The following is a 12,569-nucleotide window of genomic DNA, read 5'->3' as shown; positions in this document are numbered from 1 at the left end:
GCCATGTCTCTCTGTCTGTTTTTCTTTACCATTCCCACAGTTTATTGGAAGTAAATGGTAGAAAGGGTGGGTGGGGAAAGAACTGGTATTGTCAAAACCTGTCAAGGAACCTGTACAAGGAAATCAGGAGGGTCATGTTAACTTGTGACACCTTGACGGGAGTGCAAGGTGCGTCTCTGTATTATAATTTTACATTAAAGATCTGAATGAAAATGCATAATTTAACAGCACTGGTGCAGAGTGCAATATTGATCAGTCCAGCAATGTTCAGTCTAGCAGGAGTGTGGTATTTAGGCCCAACTCCCCTCCAACAGTGTACTGTTTTCTCGGTAGATAATAATCAAGCGCTTTGTGGGTGCGATCTAGGATGTGTCCCGTTCCAAAAGGAATCTCCACATCCTCAATCTCAGACATTAACACTAGGCAGAGGTGGTCAGGACTGTTTAACCAAACTGATAATGTCTAAATGTTTCAAAAAGGGTAAGAACTATGTATGTAGTTCAGTCACAATAATAATGGAATGAATTTCACAGCACTTTCCCTGATATCATGGGCGAGTATGAAGAGTCAGGCATAAATATAAAAACAGCAATATGAAGCCACCATATCAACAAGGTTTGTAAACACTGAGGCATCATCCCATAAGACGCCATACCACCATTTCCACCTTCAACCAAATTACCCAGGGAGGTGGAGCTTCTAGTCTCTGTAGCACGTAGCAGCATATAAATGAAGTGTAGCAGTGTATAAAAGTGTAGTTTTATTAAAAAAAAAATTGTGTTTCTGTTACAGTGAGGGACTTTTCTGAACTGCCTTTTATTTTCCTCTCTAAAATGCTTCTGGTCTTCATGTTTTCATGACTTCCTTGACTTATCCATACCATGGGACTCGACTTGGAGCTAATTTCATAAACATTGGTGGATTAAGATAGAATAAAATGTACTTCATTAAAAAAAAATAAAAAAATGAGTGCCTAAATAATTCTTAACATTAAATTACATTACTTAAACTATGTATACATACTACACCCTACAGCTTAAAGCACAGAACTCTGCAGTAGGAACATCATAGACATCAGTATCTGATTACAAAATGAAATGAATGGCGCTATATCCATTTCACTATGGCACGTATCTAGCCAACAACCTAATCAAGGCCTGACATTTACTGTGGGAGGAAATAACACATAGGTAGCAAGATTCTAGACATCTTTAGGAATTCTGAATTATTTATTTATTTTTTTTACCTATAATTCTATTAAATTGACTCCTTATTCAATATGATCTTTACAGAAAGATAGCCCAGGTAAGATTAAAACATTTCCAGATCCTTTTGGTGAAATATATTTGTAGGTTCTTAAAGTTGAATTATGTTATGGGCCAAAATAAGATTTCTTCTTTTTTTTTTTTGGCGATTTGTCAGAATTTACCCACTACATCATGTAATGGGTTTTTCTCAGAACACCACACAACTGCAGACATTTTAGTCACTAAAGGACTTGTTACGCAACGAGTCAAGCAGTTTTTGAATATCAGACATTAACCAGACTTCTTTAAAATTCATAAAGCCTCTGAAGACCACCAAACAATGTTATGGTAATTGAGAATTTATGGTTGTGTGTATATATATATATATATATATATATATATATATATATATATATATATATATATATATATATATGTGTGTGTGTGTGTGTGTGTGTGTGTGTGTGTGCATGCATATGCTTTAAAAGTGGTGGTGGGCGGTTAGGAGGAGAGCGTAGACTTAGGTTCAGCATAGGAAGAGAGCTGCTTGGGTCCAAGTTAAAGTGTACAGCTAAATAATGCTATGCCTACACTTAACCATAACCTCTAATCAAAAGGAAAGATTTTTTCTCTCATAGTTTTTTATATATATGTTCAGATTTTTCTATTTCCTTTCAGTCCACACCAAGTTATAAAAATTTACACCAAGATAAAAAAAAAAAATCATGCCCTCAACACACAAAATATTACAACTGCATGAAGGTAAAAATGCAGCCTTGTCAGTGTATTGGCTTTACATGGCTTTAAGAGCATCCATACAATTTAATGTCGCTCAACTATAATGCAGTGATGAACACACACACACCTCACACAGTCATACCTGCAGGCAGTTCAGACACGTGCTCCAAGCTGGACCCCATCTCACTGTAGTCCTCTTTAACACCTGTGCACCTAGCTTCCTGATAGTAGGCCCATATGACAGTGAGCCTACAGCCATTAATGATGAGCTTGTAATAATGAAGATTTCCCAGGAGCGTGCTCAGTTGCATGTTGGGTAGTGAACTGAATGAATGCACACAGCTGCCTCTGTACCAGCATGAATCTCTCCAAACTGGTAGAAATGGTTTCTGCAAGGATAAAAACATACACTATTTTTATCAACACTGTCAAAAAAATTTTTTAGTGCTAACATCATAGGATGTATATCTTACATTCATTATTGTCATGGATGTTTTACAGTTTTTTAAAAATATAGGTTTATGTGTTAAACCAAAACAATCAGCACTAATATAAACCATTGTCTAATAAGATTTCTTCCTTTAAAAAACAAAAAAAAGAAAGAAAAAAAGTTCTTCTACATTCCTCTATATCAGTTCTCTTTTTCAGGCCAAATTTACCTTTTAAATGCAAAATTATTTGCCAGAAGGCAGTTCATTGAGAAAGGAGTTTACACAATTTTTTATTTTATTTTTATTTTTTAAAGTATGCATTTATTTTCTGCTTCAAGTTCAAAACAGATGTTCTGAATCTGTGGCACTAGTCAAAAGTGGTACTGTGCAGGTGACTGGAAAAAAAGTGGATAACTAGTATTCATTATTTCGTATCCTTATAATACACAATCAATAGGCAATGTGTTACGTGACAGGGCTTTTAATATTTAATGAACCCAGAGTATTTAAGAGACTTTGCAATATTTCATTTCATTTCAACACCAGTGATCATTAAAAGGTGAGTTTAACCATCCATTATGAAATACCTGCATGTAATAATGGAGTGTTTTCACTGTATTTGCCTTTATGGTGGCCTGTTGGGCTTTTAATATCCAACTGATCATCGCCACCTTGTGTACAGCTGCATGCATTACAGAGTTACTGAAGACAGGCTCTGTTAAACACACAGATATTAAAACCTTACTTTTCACGTTGCAAAAAAGATACTACTATCTTTAGATAATCGAGAACAAAGAGCTGCTTAAGAGGACAAGTGCCCTTGAAGGACAGAAAGAGAAATTGTGTAAATTACTGTTTTGGGACACAGTGCTAACGCAGGATAGTTAGAATCTATTACTAATACTAATTAGATCAAATTTCTGATTTATTCAGCTTTATGTACGGATATTACACCAGTAATACTCCCTTCACGCAGCTGTTATGCAGACCTCATGCCATTTGAGTTCTGGATCTGAGATAGACAAACTCAGCAATTAGTAATCAATCTGTCAGACATATTAGTATAATATTGCAATGTATTGTTCATAATGTGGTGATGTTTATACTGTACTGTATATTATGCAGTACAGTGTATACATTTTAGCTACTGCCATTACTTAATAAAACTTAAAAAGAGGTGGACAGGCCACACCTACCTACCTAATCACTTGCTAGTGTAAATGCAAGGTAACAAGAAGACCAGCAATTCAACGTACAATATAAATTAATATGACAATTTGAAATAGATTATTTAAGTCATCAAACTGTAGAGAAACCATTTAGAAGGGAGGCTGAAGCCTATCCCAGGGCAAAAGGCGGGGGACCGCCTGAACAGGGTGCCAACCCATTGAGGGCACAATCGGACACACATTCCCATACCATGGACAATTTTGGAAATTCCAATCAACCTACACATCATGTCTTTGGACTGGAGGAGGAAACCAGAGTACCCGGAGAAAGTCCCTGAAGCATGCGGAGAACATGTAAACTCCGCACACACTGGGCGGAGGCAGGTTTTAAACCCTCAACCCCAGAGATGTGAAGCAAACGTGCTAATGTGCATGCACTCTACTCTGCCTTATGCACCCTATGTAGTCACTACATGTAGTGTACACTATTTGGTATTCAGCCACAGACATAACAGAGCTGAATTTAATGCAATAAAAGTACATCTCTTTCATTACATACAGTATGTACACAATTAAGAAGTTATTTTAATCTACTCTTACAAGCATAAAATTTACTCTTATAAACAGAAACTTGACAAACTGAGATGGTCTTGTTTATAAACTGAAGGTCTGATAGAGACATTCCTCCACTTGTCACATCTACTTCCTCCTCACTTACGTTTTCACTGCGTGCGGTTTTTCACTAAAACTTGCCTAGCAGCACTCAGATAATGTTTTTTTGGGGTTTTTTTTTTTTTTTTTTTTTTTTTTTTTTTTTTTTTTAAAGTTTTCCAACACAGAGTCTTCAGGATGGATGATGTTATATTTTCTGATTTCTAACACAACAAGCTGAACTTTTTATTTGTCTAGTGACTTCAAGAGAGTGAAAAAGATGCTGGTACGAGAATGCCAACATAAGAATTAACGGGAACTAACTTGTCTCAGGAACATTCCACATCATTAAATGTAACTATAAATGGTTGGTATTGTATGATGTGCTGTTCTGTAATAATTGTAATAAGTGACAAATTTCTGTGGTATAAGAGCATTAAATCTCTTCAGAACATGCTGTTTTTGGAAAATAATAAGCTTTGGGGTGGTACCAGTAACTCTTTGCTATTTTACTATACTTCAGAATTTTACTAGTTGGAAATGTAGGAGCAGTGAAAATATCCCAGGATAACAACACTGTGCAAACTGAGTAGTCCATTAGCACAGAGATGTATTAATGTAGCAGTGGGTGTACTGTGAATAAATTCTTCATTAGAAGTCCGTATACACAAACAGCCTTGCATACATCATTGGAATAGGCATTCTCCTGACAGAGGCTTAAAGTACATTTTTGTTGAGAGGTCTTGACCCTGATCCCACCGTACTCCAGATCTAGCAGGTATTTCAGACACACGTTCTTCAGCTTTTTACATGTCTGATATGCCTCCAGAGACCACTGGAACATGTTGAAAGTCCGAGCAGAGATCTTAGGAAGATGCAGGAAACACTCCTCCAACAGGAGGAAATTATACACATATACAATATTTGCCTTTAATTCTCTTTTAGTCATACTTTGCTTTTGTCTGAAAAATATTGAAGATTGAAACTGTTAATTTAGTGCAAAACTATGGAATTTGTTCCAGATGTTATTCTCTTCAACATGCACACATTTTAGACAAGTTTACTAGGCTACTTGCTAAAACAAATCCACTTACCATGCAGATGTAGGGATTTTCCCCTAAAAATGTTTGAAAGAATTGGGAAGTCCTGTAGAGAAAAAGAAAATGTTGGATCTATGAAAAACAGGATATATCACAAATATCATGCATTAATTCAATTCAATTCAATTCTATTCGTATAGTGTTTTAGTGCTATATATAGTGCTCAAATCACAGGTGTACTTTATAGTAATGCACTCGTTCTAATATGACTTAATATGAGACATCCGGGAGGTCCTGGCCACCGACATCATGGTCTCCTCACCAGGTGGAACGTGGCCGCTCCTCATCAGGTTGATCCTCAAGCTCCTGGTGTCACTACTGCTCGGACGAGACTGACTGGGGTTCCCCACTGCACCAGCCACGAGAGCCACAACCACCACTGCCAGAAAAAGAGGCCAGCCGTCAAAGATCTGTTCCAGCTGGACTGCATGGCCCAGGAAGAAGGGGACGCCGCAGGACGAACCCCGTCAGGTGAGACACTCATAACATCTAATCCAGTCTACTCTGTATTTCACCAGGTCTCTTGGGAAGGGAACTTTGGGTGCAAACAGAAGGAGGACGCCCAACTGAGGCACTACTGGGGCTAGGTGCATCTGATCAACGGCGTGGATCAGCAGCCTGAGCAGCACCTCCCCGCCAACTACTTCCTGGTGTCCAATGACCTCCTTGGCACCGGGGCCAATTACTTGACGGCCAACTCGGAGCCCACAACACCTTGGACAAGCTGTGGGATCAGTTCCTCTGCCCTGGCATGGATGCCGACATTCGGGCCTTCTGCCAGCTGTGCCCCCAGTATCAACAAACAGTGCCCCAAGGACCACCGCCCGCACCCCTCTCCCCATTATTGGCGTCTGCTTCAAGAGGGTGGGCATGGATCTGGTTGGGCTGCTCCCAAAGTCTGCCCGGGGCCACAAATATATCCTTGTGATCCACAACTATGCCACCAGGTACCCCGAGGCAGTCTCCCTTTGAAAGGCCACCTCCCGGACAATCGCCAGAGAACTTGTGCTCATGTTCAGCCAGGTGGGGATCCTCAAAGACATCTTAACTGACCAAGGTATGCCTAAGTTAATGGATGACCTGTGACAGCTGTTGCTGGTCAAAAACCAGGAAAAAAAAAATGCTCATTTAAAAACATTAAACTGAGCTGAGACTCGAACACTGGTCTCTGGTACACTTAACCTGCATGTTACTGTTACAGTAGACAAATCCACTACACATATATTAATATAGATAATTTTTTTCTTAAATGCAACCGACCACACATTCCATTGTTTTCAGGCTTGACAACGTTTAATGTGATCTGCTGCTTGTTGCAAAATGGTTCTGAGAGAGGTGCACAGATCTGCCGGCCAAGCACAAGCAGATAATGGCCTTCAGTACAAGAAACAACACCATTTGCTTGGTAAAAGAATGTATGTGCTTCTAGTATATATCCAGACAGAACTACTGTATCTAGCAATAACTAACAAGCCGTGCTTATTCGGGGGTAGGGCGGCTGTGGCTCAGGTGGTAGAGCGGATTGTCCACTAATCGAAGGGTTGGCGGTTCGATTCCCGGCCCGCGTGACTCCACATGCCGAAGTGTCCGCTTTGGATAAAAGTGCTATATAAGTGCGCCATTTTACCATTTACTTATTCAAATGAAACATGACTACCCCTCTTGTATTTCCTGTGCCCACAGCATGCACATGATTCCCGCATTAAATCGTAGGATCCCATTTACTTTGATGCACATTTTTAATGACCACATCTGTACGTCTGCTATACCGTCTGGGAGATTCCCCAAGCAGGTTCATCCCCGTTGAACTTCTCTCTGGGGAGTGACCCCAAGGACTACTAGATGTTGCCCATTAAGCATGGGAGGATCATCCCTCTCCATTCCGGTCCCTGGTCGACTACGTGCATGAAATGCAGGAGCATATCAACCATCACCTCCATCATCCAGGAGCACATGGAGATGTCCCAAAGAGAGCAATGGTGGGCCTACAATCAACCAGCCCAGCCCCAGGAATTCCAACCTGGCGACCAGGTGCTTCTGCTGCTACCGAAGGCCTCCTACAAATTCCTGGCCTGCTGGCAGGAGCATTACACCATTCTTGAGAGGGTAGGCCCAGTGAACTACTGCCTGCAGCAGCCCAGTAAGCACACAGACACCCAATTATACTATGCAAACCTGCAAAAAAAAAAAAAAAATTGATCCAGCCTGTACCTGTGCGGTCTGCTTTTTCTGCTGTCCTTTCAGAACCCAACGAGTGTACCTTGTTCCACTGAGGAGAGGACCTCACACCCACGCAGCGAGAACAGCTGACAGAGTTGATGGACCAATTCACTGACGTCTTTTCAGCCTACACTGGCCTGACCCATCTGGTCCAGAACGACATCGAGATGCCGCAGGGTGTGGTGGTCAGACAGCAGCCCTACTGTGTCCCAGAGGCTCACTGTTAGGATACTGAGGAGGAAGTTAGCCGGATTTTGGGGGACAGAATCATCGAAGAGTCAACCAGTCCTTGGTCCAGTCCCATTGTGATGGTTTTGAAGCCTGATGGCAGAGCCCAGTTGTTCAATGACTTCCGGAGGCTCAACCAGGTATCGGAGTTTGACAGCTACCCCCTTCACCGGGGCCATGATCTGATCGAGTGTCTGGGGAGAGCCTGGTTCATCAGCACCATGGACCTAACAAAGGGCTATTGGTTGGTCTACCCCCAGCCCATATCCAAGAAACAGTCTATTTGGGATTGGTAGGATACTATCATCACTTTGTCCCTAACTTCTCCACTTTAGCTTCCCTCCTCTTAGATCTCATCAAGAAGGGTCAACTGGACTGTGTGCAATGGACCGAGGAAGCAGAGCAGGCATTCCAGACCCTCAAGCAGGCCCTCACCTGCTTCTCTGTCCTCTGGAACTCTGACTTCTCGCTATCCTTCACCATACATATGGAAGCATCCAAGACAGGACTAGGGGGTGTCCTGTCTCAAACATTCGACGGTGAAGAGCACCCGGTCCTGTACGACAGCAGGAAGCAAACCCTGGCCGAACTTACATATGCCGCTGTGGAGCGAGAAGCCTTCACCATCAAGTGGGCCATCGAGGGACTGCACTGCTACCTGGCGAGGTAACATTTCACCCTGGTCATTGACCATGCCCTCCTGCCATGGATGGCCAGGGCTAAAGACATGAACGCCAGGATGACCAGGTGGTTCCTTGCAATACAGGACTTCGTTCCCAGTCCAACAACGGTTGAGGATCCAGCAGGGGGACGCAGATGGCCTCTCAAGAAGGTTTGCACTCTGGGCATGTGTGTATGTAGTCGGAGCTACATACACACGTTTACTAACCTGTTTCTCACTCTCTCTCCTGTTTCAGACGCAGACGCCGAAGATGATGAGGACAGCGGAAAAGAAACTCCCCAGGTGTGCTACACCTCTCCTGACCCTCCATGGCCTCCTCTATGCCACCTGGGTCCCACCTTGTGGCAGCTCCAGCCCCCTCGTCGTGACCCTCACTAGCACGACAGCAAGTTCCCCACTCTCACTCCTCTCATTTGCACTCACACTCCTAACTTTGAATAAATAACACCATTTTTTGCACAACATCGGCCTCCCAGTGTCTGCTCTTCTTGTCCTGGCCTAGAAGGCTCACATTCACCTTCTAGATAGATAGGTAGATAGATAGATAGGTAGAGAGAGAAAGAGAGAGAGAGAGAGAGACAGAGTTGTTGTATATGAAAAACAGAAGAAATAAACGAGGGAGACCAAGGATAAGTAGTAAGTAACTTTATTGGGAATTTATAGGGCTGACTTTATTGAGAATTCACTGGGCTGGTGGGTAGGTAATCCGAGAGCGGGGGAGAGCGGTAGGGAGAAAACGGGTGATAAAATGGGGTGAGTTCAGGGGATGTGGGATAGCCAGCTGAGGTGTATGGGGGAGAGTATTCAGGACTGGCAGGTGAGAAGGGGGGAGAGTAATCAGAGCCCAGGTCGGAGAAGGCCACATCATCATCAGTCTGGTAGCTGGAGGAAGGGTCAGGCAGAGGATCTGTCTGTGTAAAGGCGTCAATACACACATTCGCGGGGAGGATTCTGTATCTGAGAGGTGGGGGTGAAACCCCGCATTTCCAGAGGGGGTGCGAAGAACATCGAGTAGCATAGTGATGTTAGCAGTGAGATGCGCGAGCTGATGGCGAGTGTTCAGATCCAAAGCCAGCCCCACCAGTAAAGGAGATAAGGAAAATGACGGGCACCTAGGACACATAGAAGAGAATGAACTGTATTGGGTGGTGATATTGATGAGTTGGACTCACACTTTAAGATTAACATTATGATTTATTATTCACAGAGAAATCTAGGAGCTGGGGAGTGCAGGCAGAGAGATACACACACACAGACAAGGTCAGGCATTCAGACACACACACATACACACACACACAGAGACTTGTGCAGACACCCACACACACACAAAAGGAATGAAGAATATTATAAGGATAATAAAAGGAGTATAAGGATTATAAGGATATTATAAGGATATTATGAGGTATAGAGTACAGTGAAGGGGGTAAAATACTTGCAAGCATTATAAAATAGAAATGTAGAACAAATATGAAAGAAAAAGCATTATAAAACAGAAATACAGAACAAATATGAAAGAAACTTACATAATGCGTGTGGAGAGTCCTCTTCTCACGAGAAACAAGTCAGGGGTGACACAGACGAAGGCCTTAATTTTTAAGAGAGAATCAAGACGGGCCGTTTATAATATATTTGAGCCGTGCTAGGGCGGCAGATAACTGACGATGGGAACGGCTAGAGCCGCAAGATAACGGTCTATGGGAACAGCGGACCCCGTGAGTACAAGGTATCTCAAAATGTTGAGTTGTGTACGTAATAGTATTATGGGAAAGCTTTTTCTAAACATATTGGTGTTTGGGTTTAGAAAACTGTATAAATAAGGGAGCTTCAGCTCCAGATGTGAGATCACTTTTGAGAATCTCAACAGTGTGGATCTCGTGTGGTGGAACGGAACAATAAAACCTGGACCCTTGCTTCTTCTCACTCACGGCTGGTGTCTTATTTTTCTTTCTCCTATTGAATATGTGAGTATCTGTTTCTATGTTAAGTGTCTTCAGGTAATAGGCAAAATTTGAGCCTGCAGAGTGTTGCCTCACATTTCCAGGGTCCTGGGTTCAACCTTGAGCTTGGATTACTGTCTGTGTGGAGTCGGGCATGTTCTCCCTGTGTTTGCATTGGGTTCCTTTGGGTTCTCCAGTTTCCACCTCCTCTAAATTCATGGGCTGGGTAGGCTAAAATGCTTCTGTGTGTGAACAATTGCCCTGAAATGGATTGGCGTCCCATCCAGGGTGTTTTCACGCCTCACACCCAATACTCCCACGGCTCCAGACCCTTGACCAGGGTAAAAGTGGTTACTGAAGATGAGTGAATATTTGTCTGTTCCCTCCATGAAAGATCACATGATATTCAGACTGTTTCAATGTTGCCAGGTTCGTACAGGTATAGTCACATTGAGTCAATACAGGCTGAAATATCAGATCCATAACAATTTAATTGCCCAACACAGTCTGTGTTTAATATGTTGGAAGAGTAATAATGAAATGAAGACATCTAAGACCCTTATAAGAGCACAGTGTTGTCTAATATCCTTCCTCATTTCCTGTTTTGAGGCAGTGATTAGTTTCCATAGTGATGAGGTGTTGTAAAATATATAGTGAGGACAAAAACATAAAATGTACAGATAAACTTGATGTTCTATCAGTAAAATTCCATGCTTAGCTAAGTAGCTACTTAAAACTCCAGTACAAACATCGTGGAAAATAGTGTAATGTTAGGAGGCAATGCACAGTGGAGTGTGTGGTATCAGCCAACCAATCAGCAGTTAGTTTAACCAGACCCTCTACTACCAGCTATGTATTGCACCCAAGGAGAAACACATTAAGTAATGTATAACTAGTAGACAGTAGAGATATATTCATATGTATGGATTCTTCCCATTTGTCAGTTGCATGTATTTGAGCCTAAAGACATCGCCATGATCAGAAACACTAGGCGGTTATGTGAACAGAGCATCCAGGACTTTCATCAAAGAACTTAACTTTCCGATTAGATGAAGAAGCCTTTGATAAAAAGGCTTGTTATAAAGACCATACTTTGTTTTAATTACTAAATATGGGCCATATTGCATAACATGATTGCACAAAAAGCAGCAGAAAAAGACCATAATAACAGCTACGCTTTCAACCTTAATCAATAAATTTAGACTCATTCATTCATCCTTACCTGATCAAGTCAGGGGTGCAGCCGGAACCTATCACAGGAATATAGACTTGAAACAAGGCGGTAATATACCCCGGATAGGACACCAGTCCATTACAGGGCACAATGTAAATACACATCAACACCTTGGGCAATTTATCGTAGCCAATCCCCCTGCTGTTTTCAGGAGGTAGGAGGAACCCAAACAACCCAGAATCAAAGACAGGGAGAACATGTGAAACTCCAATAACCTGACTCTGGATTGATCCAGGGACCTTGAAGCTGTGATGTGACTACACCACCATGATACCAAAGCACAATAAAACAAAGTACAATCCCTGAGTCCTTTAACTAGGTAAACTGCAGCCTTCCTCAGGGAAAATGGTGATAAGGATCAACTTAAAGAAATCCAGTTTAACAATCAGATACACTGGAGTACAGAATAACAGAAGGAAAAGCAGCAGTTTGCATGACTGGCATTTGCATACTGGAATGTTATAGGCTCTTAGGCAGAAGTTATGTTGCAGTAATGCTTACCATGTTCAAAACTATCTCAGATTTTCCAGTGAAATTAACTGTTAATTAGGGAATTACTCTATTAAGGGAGTAGACGGCCATACAATCCTGTCTTAAGTACAGACCGTTTACCATTTATGAAGCACATTTTAACTTTAGTGGTTCCAAAGCGCTGTCTCTCATTCACCCATTCACACACACTCAGAGACCAATGGGAGCAGAGCTGCCATGCAAGGTGCTAACTTGCCATCGGGAGCAACTTGGGATTCAGCGTCTTGCTGAAGGACACTTCAGCATGTGGAGTCATGTGGGCCGGAAATCGAACCACCAACCCTACGATTAGTGGACAACCCGCTCTACCACCTGAGCCACAGCCGCCCTGTGTTAATACTACTGTTCTACATGGCGCTTACATCTCTTCAGGATTTACAGTACTGTATATGTCACTGTCA

This window comes from Ictalurus punctatus, chromosome 14 (genome assembly GCF_001660625.3).
Source record: "Ictalurus punctatus breed USDA103 chromosome 14, Coco_2.0, whole genome shotgun sequence".
Taxonomy (NCBI): domain Eukaryota; kingdom Metazoa; phylum Chordata; class Actinopteri; order Siluriformes; family Ictaluridae; genus Ictalurus; species Ictalurus punctatus.
This window is presented reverse-complemented; position numbering follows the sequence as displayed.